Source organism: Eumetopias jubatus, unplaced genomic scaffold (genome assembly GCF_037043125.1).
Source record: "Eumetopias jubatus isolate StellerSeaLion01/CBP00866 unplaced genomic scaffold, mEumJub1_p1.0 scaffold_8, whole genome shotgun sequence".
NCBI classification, from domain to species: domain Eukaryota; kingdom Metazoa; phylum Chordata; class Mammalia; order Carnivora; family Otariidae; genus Eumetopias; species Eumetopias jubatus.
The window spans coordinates 1,871,242-1,880,313 of record NW_028274814.1 but is presented as its reverse complement, the minus strand read 5'-3'; the positions used below and the strand labels follow the sequence as shown (position 1 = coordinate 1,880,313).

General features: G+C 41.5%; 1 protein-coding gene across 14 annotated transcripts in view; it reads left to right on the top strand.

The window, feature by feature from the left end:
* The first annotated feature begins 371 nt into the window (after positions 1-371).
* Positions 372-9,072, top strand: part of CREM (cAMP responsive element modulator) — a 74,337-nt gene continuing 65,636 nt past the window's right edge. For 6 of the 14 annotated variants that reach the window (XM_028120895.2, XM_088025754.1, XM_028120893.2 and 3 more), the window contains exon 1: positions 372-579. The gene's annotated coding sequence lies outside the window, so the exon portion shown is untranslated. Of the gene's footprint in view, positions 580-621; positions 983-4,086; positions 4,127-9,072 lie in introns of those variants that run through there. The other 8 variants (XM_088025757.1, XM_028120886.2, XM_088025752.1 and 5 more) reach the window with 7 other exon arrangements.

Sequence of the window (9,072 nt, the reverse complement as noted above, 5' to 3'; positions counted from 1 at the left end):
AGCGGCGCCGCTTCCGGTTTCCAGGCCGCCCCACAGGCCCAGCCCTGGACTCGGTCTTCCTGCCCCCGCAGCCCAGTTCCTCCTCCCGGCCCCGCCCCCTGCCCCGGTCCTCCTCTCCACGCTGAGGCCTCGCCTTGCCCCGCCTCCCCACCGCTTAGGCCCCGCCCTCTGGTCCCTCATTCCCCCCTCCCCTCCCCCGTTCCATTTAATTGTTGGATTGTCAGCGCTGCACTCCCGCTGGCGGCCGGCAGGGGGCAGAGTTCGAGCTTGGATTTTTTTTTTTTTTTCCCCCGCCGGGCGTCCCCGGGGAGGCAGTCGCGGAGTGGGGGAGGGGAGGGGAGGGGAGGGGAGGGGAGGGGAGGGGAGGGCGGGCCGCGAGGACGCGGTTCGGTCGGCTGCTGCGCTACTTTTTGTACCGGCTCGGCGGGGAGGTCGCGGCTGCCGCATCAGAGCTGACGTGGGGGCGACGTGGGGCCGCCGCCGGCGCCGGGTTGCTGGGCGGCGGTCGGGCTCGTCGTCTCCACCTCCTCCCGTCCGTAATCAGTGACGAGGTCCGCTACGTAAATCCCATCGCGGCGGGTAAGTGGCGCGCCGGCCCCGGACCCAGAGACCTCGGAGCCGGCGGCGCGGCGCAGGAGGCGGAGGCAGGAGGTGGAGCGGAGCCGGGTCGAAGGGTCGGGGGCGTCGGGGCCCCGGAGCGGGGGCGCGGGGGCCCCGGGGCCGAGGGGAGAGCGGGAGCTGCGCGGCCGGGGGTGCCGACCCCGGGGCTTCCCCGCGGCGCGGCAGCCGCTCCCGTCTCCTGCTCCGCTCGCGGATTGCCTTCGGGGTGGTGGCAGAGCTCTCCCGAGCGGGAAGCGGGCTCCTCTGCTCTCCCTCTCTGACTCCTTTTGAACTTGGTACAAGTTGGACAAGTCTTTCGGAAAAAGCCATATTGCTCTGATGAGTGTGGTCCTCCCTCTTTGAGAAGAAAAAGAAACGAGAAGTAAGGACGTTGGTTTTATTTACCACAGCCGACGATTAGTAGCACCTTTATCTCAATTTTATGTATTCCGTTTAGATATAAATCAGCGTTAACCCATTTCTTCTCCGAAACATGAGTCGGGGACACCTATGTTGAGTCACTTTAGTCCCCAGACACGACAGAGCTGATCAAATAGTGCGAAGACTTTTATAATAGCTGCGAAGAAGGAACAAAACCGTGACAGCTGATAGAAATTGCAGTCTCTCTTGTTCTTTACTTTTGATTTGTGCCTTTTTAGAACCCACCTAGCAATGTTCCCAGAACATGCTGAATAGGGAATAGACACATTATTCAGCATAGTTCTTTATCCTCCTGTCTATTGCGCGTATACCAGATCCCTAACTTTAAAATCGCCGAGACGTTTCCTGCACGGCGCTTAGTAAAGCAGCTGTCAATTTACGATCAAATTTTCAGCACTTCTGACTTAGAGGATCAGCCTGAAGGTCTGACTAAAACCGAGAGCCCCTTTTAACAGTACCTCTTAGGTATGTAACTTCTTAAAATTTCCTCCTTTCAAGCCTAATTTGGCGGGCTGATGAGAGTGCAGCCGCCTTCCCTTTAAATAAATATAAACCTAGATGCACGGCGGTAGAGGTCCGGTATGAAAATTGTATTAGATTACATTAATAATTCACGTTCTCTGTTTTTTTTCCTTTGGGTACCACATTTTTCTCCTACTCTTGGTCCTATTTTTGGATAACAGCCTGCTTTCCCTTCATAGTTTTTAAATCTTTGAACTTTTTTCTCCCAAGGAAGTTAAATTGCAGAGTGTTTTGGCCAATAAAAGCTAAGTATTAAAAAAATAATGTTTAAAGAACTGCTTAGTGATCCAGATACAACTTTTAGAAAGATATTTATGGGTTTGATCCTGAATGAGTGAACACTTAAAGCATTGTCATATTAAGTGTTGATAATTACACAAACATTTTTGGTATGAATCTATAAGTAGATCAGTGTAAGCAGATGCTTTCCCAGTGACTTGCTGGTCAACCTGGAATCATTTTGGTGAGTGTGAAGTTGTAATTACACTGATGTTTTGTGTACATATCTTGTAAGAGTATATGAATAAATTTTTATTGGATGTATAAACACAGAGGAGCTCTTCAGTCTTTGTTTTTGCTTTTTCCTGGAAGGTAAATGAAATTTGCTTCTACTGATGAATTCAAGAAACTCCAGACTCCATAGACCACTTTAGTTTCCTACTGAGGCAAGTTATTGCATGATTAAAAGGTGAAATCTTTTTTAGAAGTCCATGAAAAGTAGGGAAGAGGTTCAGGTTATAAATACACATAAGGAATCCTGACTGAAACTTGACCAGTAGGTACATATTTCTGATCTGTTTTCCCTAACTTGATATTCTCTGCAAGTTAATATTGGGCCAGAAAATTGAGCCAGGTTTATTGTTGATGTAGTAGGCCATTGGAAAGCACTCAAATGTCCTGTTCCATTTAGATAGACTTTAAAAGTAAAACTGAGCAATGCAAACACTTCACAGCTGAACCACTGATATTTTGACGTGCAGTCAACATTGGTCATTAAGGAAGTAAGCCTGAAATGTCTTTGAATTCTGTTAAGTATTTCTACTTTACTGAACTAATGGATTCCATATATAAAAGTCAACTTTGAGAAGTTACTGTACATTGAATGCAATTTTAACATTATCAGTACAGATAGATCATAAAAGTAAAAATTTCAGGGGTTATGTTTTTTATCCATTACACACAGGTAGAAATAAACATTTTAAATCATTTTGTTAATTTCCTTTTAAAGAATATTTAAGGTTTTTCAAATACTTTCTACCATGAGAACTGTTTAATAAAGAGTACACTGTTTGTAAGAGTAAATCCTTTCACTCATGGGTTTTCTTTTTCTAACGTGTTAGGATATCCAGTAGAGAATAAGAGGGAATGAAAAGGAAAACTTAAGGATAACACTAGTGGGATTTTATCTTGATACTACTCATGAAGACAACTTGAGTCTTACTGGTATAATTCTGTTACAGTGAAGTTTAAAAATTACAACATCTATCTTGCATATCTTTTTTTTTTTAATCTTGCACATCTTTTGATTGGCTTTCCCAGGAGTGTTAGAGAAAATTGTTGGCAAGGGGTATATAAAACAGTTTTGAAGAAAAACATAGGCTAGGAAGTTATGTGGGAGTTTTGCTTAAAGACTGATGGAATAACTGTCTGACTGGTAAGGGAGGATACTTGCCTCTTAGAAAACCTTACTAGCAGCTTTTTTGTGAGGCTCTTTTGAAGCACCCAGTTCTCCCAAAGTGGGAATCGTCTTCACGTGTATTTTCTGAACAGTGATACAGCCAGACCCATTAAATGTCGGTCGTGTGAAATACTAATGACGGAGCTCGTGTGATTCTGATAATTTGAGAATTTCCCAAAACCAGTTTTTTCAAAGTTATCTTCTTGAAGCTCTTTTTTTTTTTTTTTTTAACACAGCGGACTTAAAATTAGACCATCCTAACTCGTGTCATAGTTGTTTGTTTTTTTTTAAGATTTTATTTATTTGACAGAGACACAGTGAAAGAGGGCACACAAGCAGGGGGAAGCGGCGGGCAGAGGGAGAAGCAGGCTCCCCGCTGAGGAGGGAGCCCATCCCAGGACTCTGGGATCATGACCTGAGCCGAAGCAGACGCCTAACGACTGAGACACCCAGGCGCCTCCGTGTCATACAGTTTTGTTCATAATCTCAAATAACCTCAGGTTTTTTCATTGATAGCACAAAAATTATTTTTTTGCTTTGAAATGTCTTAAAGTGGAATTTATATTCTAACATTGATATTATAAAAGCTTCTAGCTCAGGTATTGGAGAAACTGAATCATGCATAAAGACCTATGATACTGTATATGGACAGTTGGGATGCTTTCACTCCTTTTAAAATTGATGGAGGTGTTAAAATTAACCTATTTAAGCATGTTTCTGGACTTAGAGAGGTAGCAGTTTTGTTCATATACACACAATAGGACCAATCTAGGTAAGTATAGTAACGTTGAAATTCATTTCTCTGAACTTTAGCTAATTCAAGTGTCTTATCTACTCTTTTCCAGATTTATTAGTTAATAGTTACTAGAGTTGTACTTTGTGTAGGTAAGTGTTTTGAAATGTACTTAAAATGCAGTAATGAAATAACAATATGAACAGGAAAACCCAGCAATGACTCTAGTCAAGCAAATAACCCACAGAAGATTTTAAATTTTGTTTCCTTCCATGAAGTGGTGGTGGTGGTGGTGGAGAGGGTGGTATTTGGAGAGGTGGAGATAGGCCATGATTATTTGAATTTTATTTTTCATTTCCTCCTTACCAGCCAGTTTTGCTGTTCATTGACTGTGAAATAGCCAAAAGCAGGTGCCAGGTGGAGAATCAATTGAGAAAGAGAGGCTGAAATAGTTAATCCTTTGGTGATTTTTATAAAGCGTTAAGATTTCTTAAATAATAGGTATCTGAGGCAATTAAATTGGAGTGGCCTTGACTCTATTAAAAGCCACCTGATTTTCTATATGATTCATGTTTAATTAAAGACGTTATTTGCAAGTGTCTCAATTATTTATAAGTACTGCTTCTGGCTACTTCTGTTTTTACACAACAGTATAAAGAATGTTATTTGAAAGTTATTCTAACTTTGTTTCACAATCATTACAAAACTAAAAGTGGTATAATTTCCTGTCACTACTCTCCCACTTTGTTTCTCCTGTACTCCTCTCCTTCGCGTAAAATGCAGAGTAAGCATAGGCTCATCCCTGCCAACTTCAGGTATTTGGCTCTTTGGAATTACTTCTCTCTTCTACCCAGCCCTGCCTTCTCCCTAGTTTTTTAATTGATGTGATTGAAAAGAACAGCTCTATATGCACTTCATATTCTTTCAAACCTTATCGCTATTGTTATTTAAATCATGATTGACTCTGAAGATTACTTTCTCAAGGAACTAAAACCTTGCTTCATCCCGGAACCAGAGAAACAGATACACTTTCCTGTGGTCTCTTTCTCTTCCTGCTTCCATGAGAGGTGTATCGCCTTCTATTCCACATTCTTTCCTTTTTATTTTGACTATTCTAATTGCAACGTGGGGTTTTTTTGGTTGTTTTGTTTTTGTTTTTGTTTCCCCCCACCCTTCCTGCAAAAACTATCTCAATGCATAGTTTACAATTTCCATTTTTGGGTTCTTGAAAGTAGAGCAAACTTAGGTTGTTTTGCAAGTGTCTTTGTAAAGAACTCGACATATTTGTCATATTTCCCCAACATTTTATAGTTCTTTCCAACTGTAATATCTAGCCCCAAAGCAGGATTTTTAAAAAGCAGCCTGCCTTTGTCTTTTCAAAGCAATCAATTTAGTTCTCAAAGAAGCTGCTCTTTAAATCTATTTAATAATTGGGGCGCCAGTCGTTAAGCGTCTGCCTTCGGCTCGGGTCATGATCTCAGGGTCCTGGGATCGAGCCCCGTGTTGGGCTCCCGGCTCCGCGGGAAGCCTGCTTCTCCCCCAAATCTAGCCCCAAAGCAGGATTTTTAAAAGCAGCCTGCCTTTGTCTTTCCAAAGCAATCAATTTAGTTCTCACAGAAGCTGCTCTTTAAATCTATTTAATAATTGGGGCTCAGTCGTTAAGCGTCTGCCTTCGGCTCGGGTCATGATCTCAGGGTCCTGGGATCGAGCCCCGTGTCGGGCTCCCTGCTCCGCGGGAAGCCTGCTTCTCCCTCTCCCACTCCCCGTGCTTGTGTTCCTGCTCTTGCGGTCTCTCTCTCTGTCAAATAAATAAAATCTTTAAAAAAATAAATCTAATAATTTAACATTCTATTTTTAACAATTCCAAATTTAGTAAGTGTAGCTGGCATAATCAAGTTAGGTGATAAATATGACTAACTCTTGCTAAGCATCCACCACAGCTGTTAGAAACAGAAGTGCTTGGGAACACTAGAGAATGACTATGGGCATTAGCTATACTGTAGGTTTTATAGAAGAAATGGAGAACATTGGTTCATACAGAGTTGGCTGGGGACAAGCAAGTTGGTTAGGTAAGCTTTTATATTCTAGTAAAGTTGCCCAAGAAGTTTGATTCTTTTTTTTTTTTTTAAGATTTTATTTATTTATTTGTCAGAGAGAGAACAGGCAGGGGGAGATGGAGAAATAGGCACCCTGCTGAGCAAGGAGCTGGATGCAGGGCTTGATCCCAGGACCCTGGGATCATGACCTGAGCCGAAGGCAGACACTTAACCAACTGAGCCACCCAGGCTGCCCCTAATCAATGTGTTTTAAATACCTGTTATAGAGAGCTCTATATTAAAGGATACTTGATAACAATGAAATTAATTGAATCTGTATGCCAGAGGGTGAATAGAGCAACACACAGATGAAGAGTAAGGTGAATGCCAGGTGTGATTTTGGTAATTAAACCTAATATATGATAGAAAATTTTTACCAGTGTGATAAATGGCTTTTCTCCAGATACAGCACAGAAATTCACATATAGGCAAAAGAATTTGGAACTCGTTTTTCTCTCTTAGTATAAGCTCTTATTTGCCTATAATAAACTAATCTAAGATATGCCTTTCCACTCTAAAAGAGAAAGTTTCCTTAGCAGATAGGTCTTTAAAAAAAATTTTTTTTTAAAAATTGGTAGTATCCAGGACATTACATCAGTATCCTTTGTGATTTTAGGCATAAGGAGATCAGCTTAAAAATTATAACCTCAGACTGTATTATGAAATATGATGAATTCAAGGGGTATTATGTTTTAGGCTAAATAGAATACATATTGTAATTAGCTTAGTATGAGAACATATTAGGACATTTGAGTTCTTAACTGTTCAGGTGTTTGTGTATGTGGGAGTGGAGGACCCTAAGTCAATCCTTGTCTACCAAAGAGTAGCATGTTCTAGGACATTAAAACCAGATTTGGATGAGATCAATAGTATAAAAAGCAGCTGAGTTTTTCAAAGTATGCACAGCTTAAACTTTAGTAAAATGGGATCTCCTGCTTTACAAATCCACACAAGGTAATTTTGAACCTGGAAAATTAATGTAATGGAAAGGATTGGTATACCTTACAATTTGAATGCTTTTACAACAAACTTTATTAAGCCTCTACCAAGTACCTCAAACTATAATGCTCAGAACTTTGGCTATTTATTAAGGCAAGGGGTCTGTTGGAGGATTTTGAATAAGGAAATAAATAGCATGTTTGGATTTTGTATTTTGAATAGAGTGTTGTGGTCTAGTGGAGTAGACTAAGAGAGGTTGAGAGAGGTTTGAGTGAAGTGAAGTTATTATAGGGAGAGACGAATTGCTTTATAGAGAGGCAGTTATTGCTTTAATCTTGTCAAATAATCAGTTTCAGAACTAAAGCAGTGTCAGATGATGGAGAGAATGGAGCAGAGTCAGACAGGAGATAAAATTATTGAGGCTAAGTTAGGTAGTGGTTGGTCTTTGCTTATATTCCAAGCACAGTTGGACATTTTGTGTTTGTTATTACATTTTCTCCTCACAAAAAGATCTCCATTTGACAGAGAAGAATGCTTGGAAGATTTTATTATTGTTGAGATCACATAGCTAATAAAGGATAGAACTCAGGGCAGGGTAACACCCAGCTCAGCTTCCAATGCCAGTGCTTTTTACTTCTTCTTTTTTTTTTTTTAAAGATTTTATTTATTTATTTGACAGAGAGAGAGAGGGAGCACAAGCAGGGAGAGTGGGAGAGGGAGAAGCAGGCTTCTTGCTGAGTAGGGAGCCTAACGCGGGGCTTGATCCCAGGACCCTGGGATCATGACCTGAGCCGAAGGCAGATGCTTAACAACTGAGCCACCCAGGCGCCCCAATGCCAATGCTTTTTATACCATACACTATTGCTACCACTAGACCACGTTGTCTCCTCAGGAATTGAGGACATGGGAAGTGGGGAATGAAGGGAGAGGAAAACTCCCAGATGGGGTGACTGAGTCGGTGTTGATGTCACTCACTGAGATAAGAGTACCGCAAGAGGAGAGATGCAGAGTGAGGGCGTTGAGGTTAGATTTGAACATTTGGGGCTTGAAGATCTGTGAGCAAACCATTAAGAGATACCTAATAGGCAGATGCAGATGGGCTGGAGCTCAGGAGAGAGAAGTCTAGACTGCAGATGAGATCTGAGACTGATCAAGTGAGGACGAAGTAGCCTAGGGAGCCTCTGTGTGTGTGTGGGGGGGGATTTTTGTGACGGGAAGCCTGGGAATACCTTTAAAGAGTAGGCAAAGAAGATTGAGGACAAAGGTACTGGATAATTTGGAAGAAAAGCATGAACACAGTGTTTCAAAGAGTTCAAGCAGCAGAAAATTTGGTAATTTGCTGTAGGGATATAAGGAAGATAGGGACTAGAAAGCTTTCTTTTAGATTTGGCAAGCAGACAATCAACCCGTGATGACTTCTTAGAGAGTAGTTGCGATGAAATCATTCTTTGATAAGCCTGAGTCAGAATCAGTTTTGTCTGATGGTCATTATTCTGGTATGAGACTAGTCATTTTCCCTTTTGACATCTTGTGGCTGTGGTGGCTGGAAGCTGGTGCTTCCTTCAATGCTGATTGCCTCTGGGAAGAACAAGTGGATAGCTGTTACTGGACTTCAGTGCATACCTTTTGCTACTTTATGAATTTTGGACCATAAGAATGTATTACTCATTCAAAAATTAAACAAAATGGTATTTCCAAGAGAAATATAGAAATTAGAGTTAATTCTCTTTTTATGTGGTGCCAAGATCATTATTATTCAAATACTATTATCAGTGTTCTTTGTTTAAATGTCTGTCTCATTAAATTGCAATCTGGAGAGTGGGGACATTTTATTATCTGTCTCTTCTGTGCTGTTCCCTGCCCTCTAGGCTATGCAATTTTTATGGAAGATTAGATATCCCAATGTAAAACACCAGTAGATTATAACAGAATAAGGTTTAATCCAAAGGAATGGCACCATCCTTGCTTTTTGTTTGTGTTGTAGGTAGCCTGGTTCAAATGTCCTACCATCTCCCGTAGTCCTTATGCTGGGAGATGGGGGGACAGAGGGACGGTAGCTATAA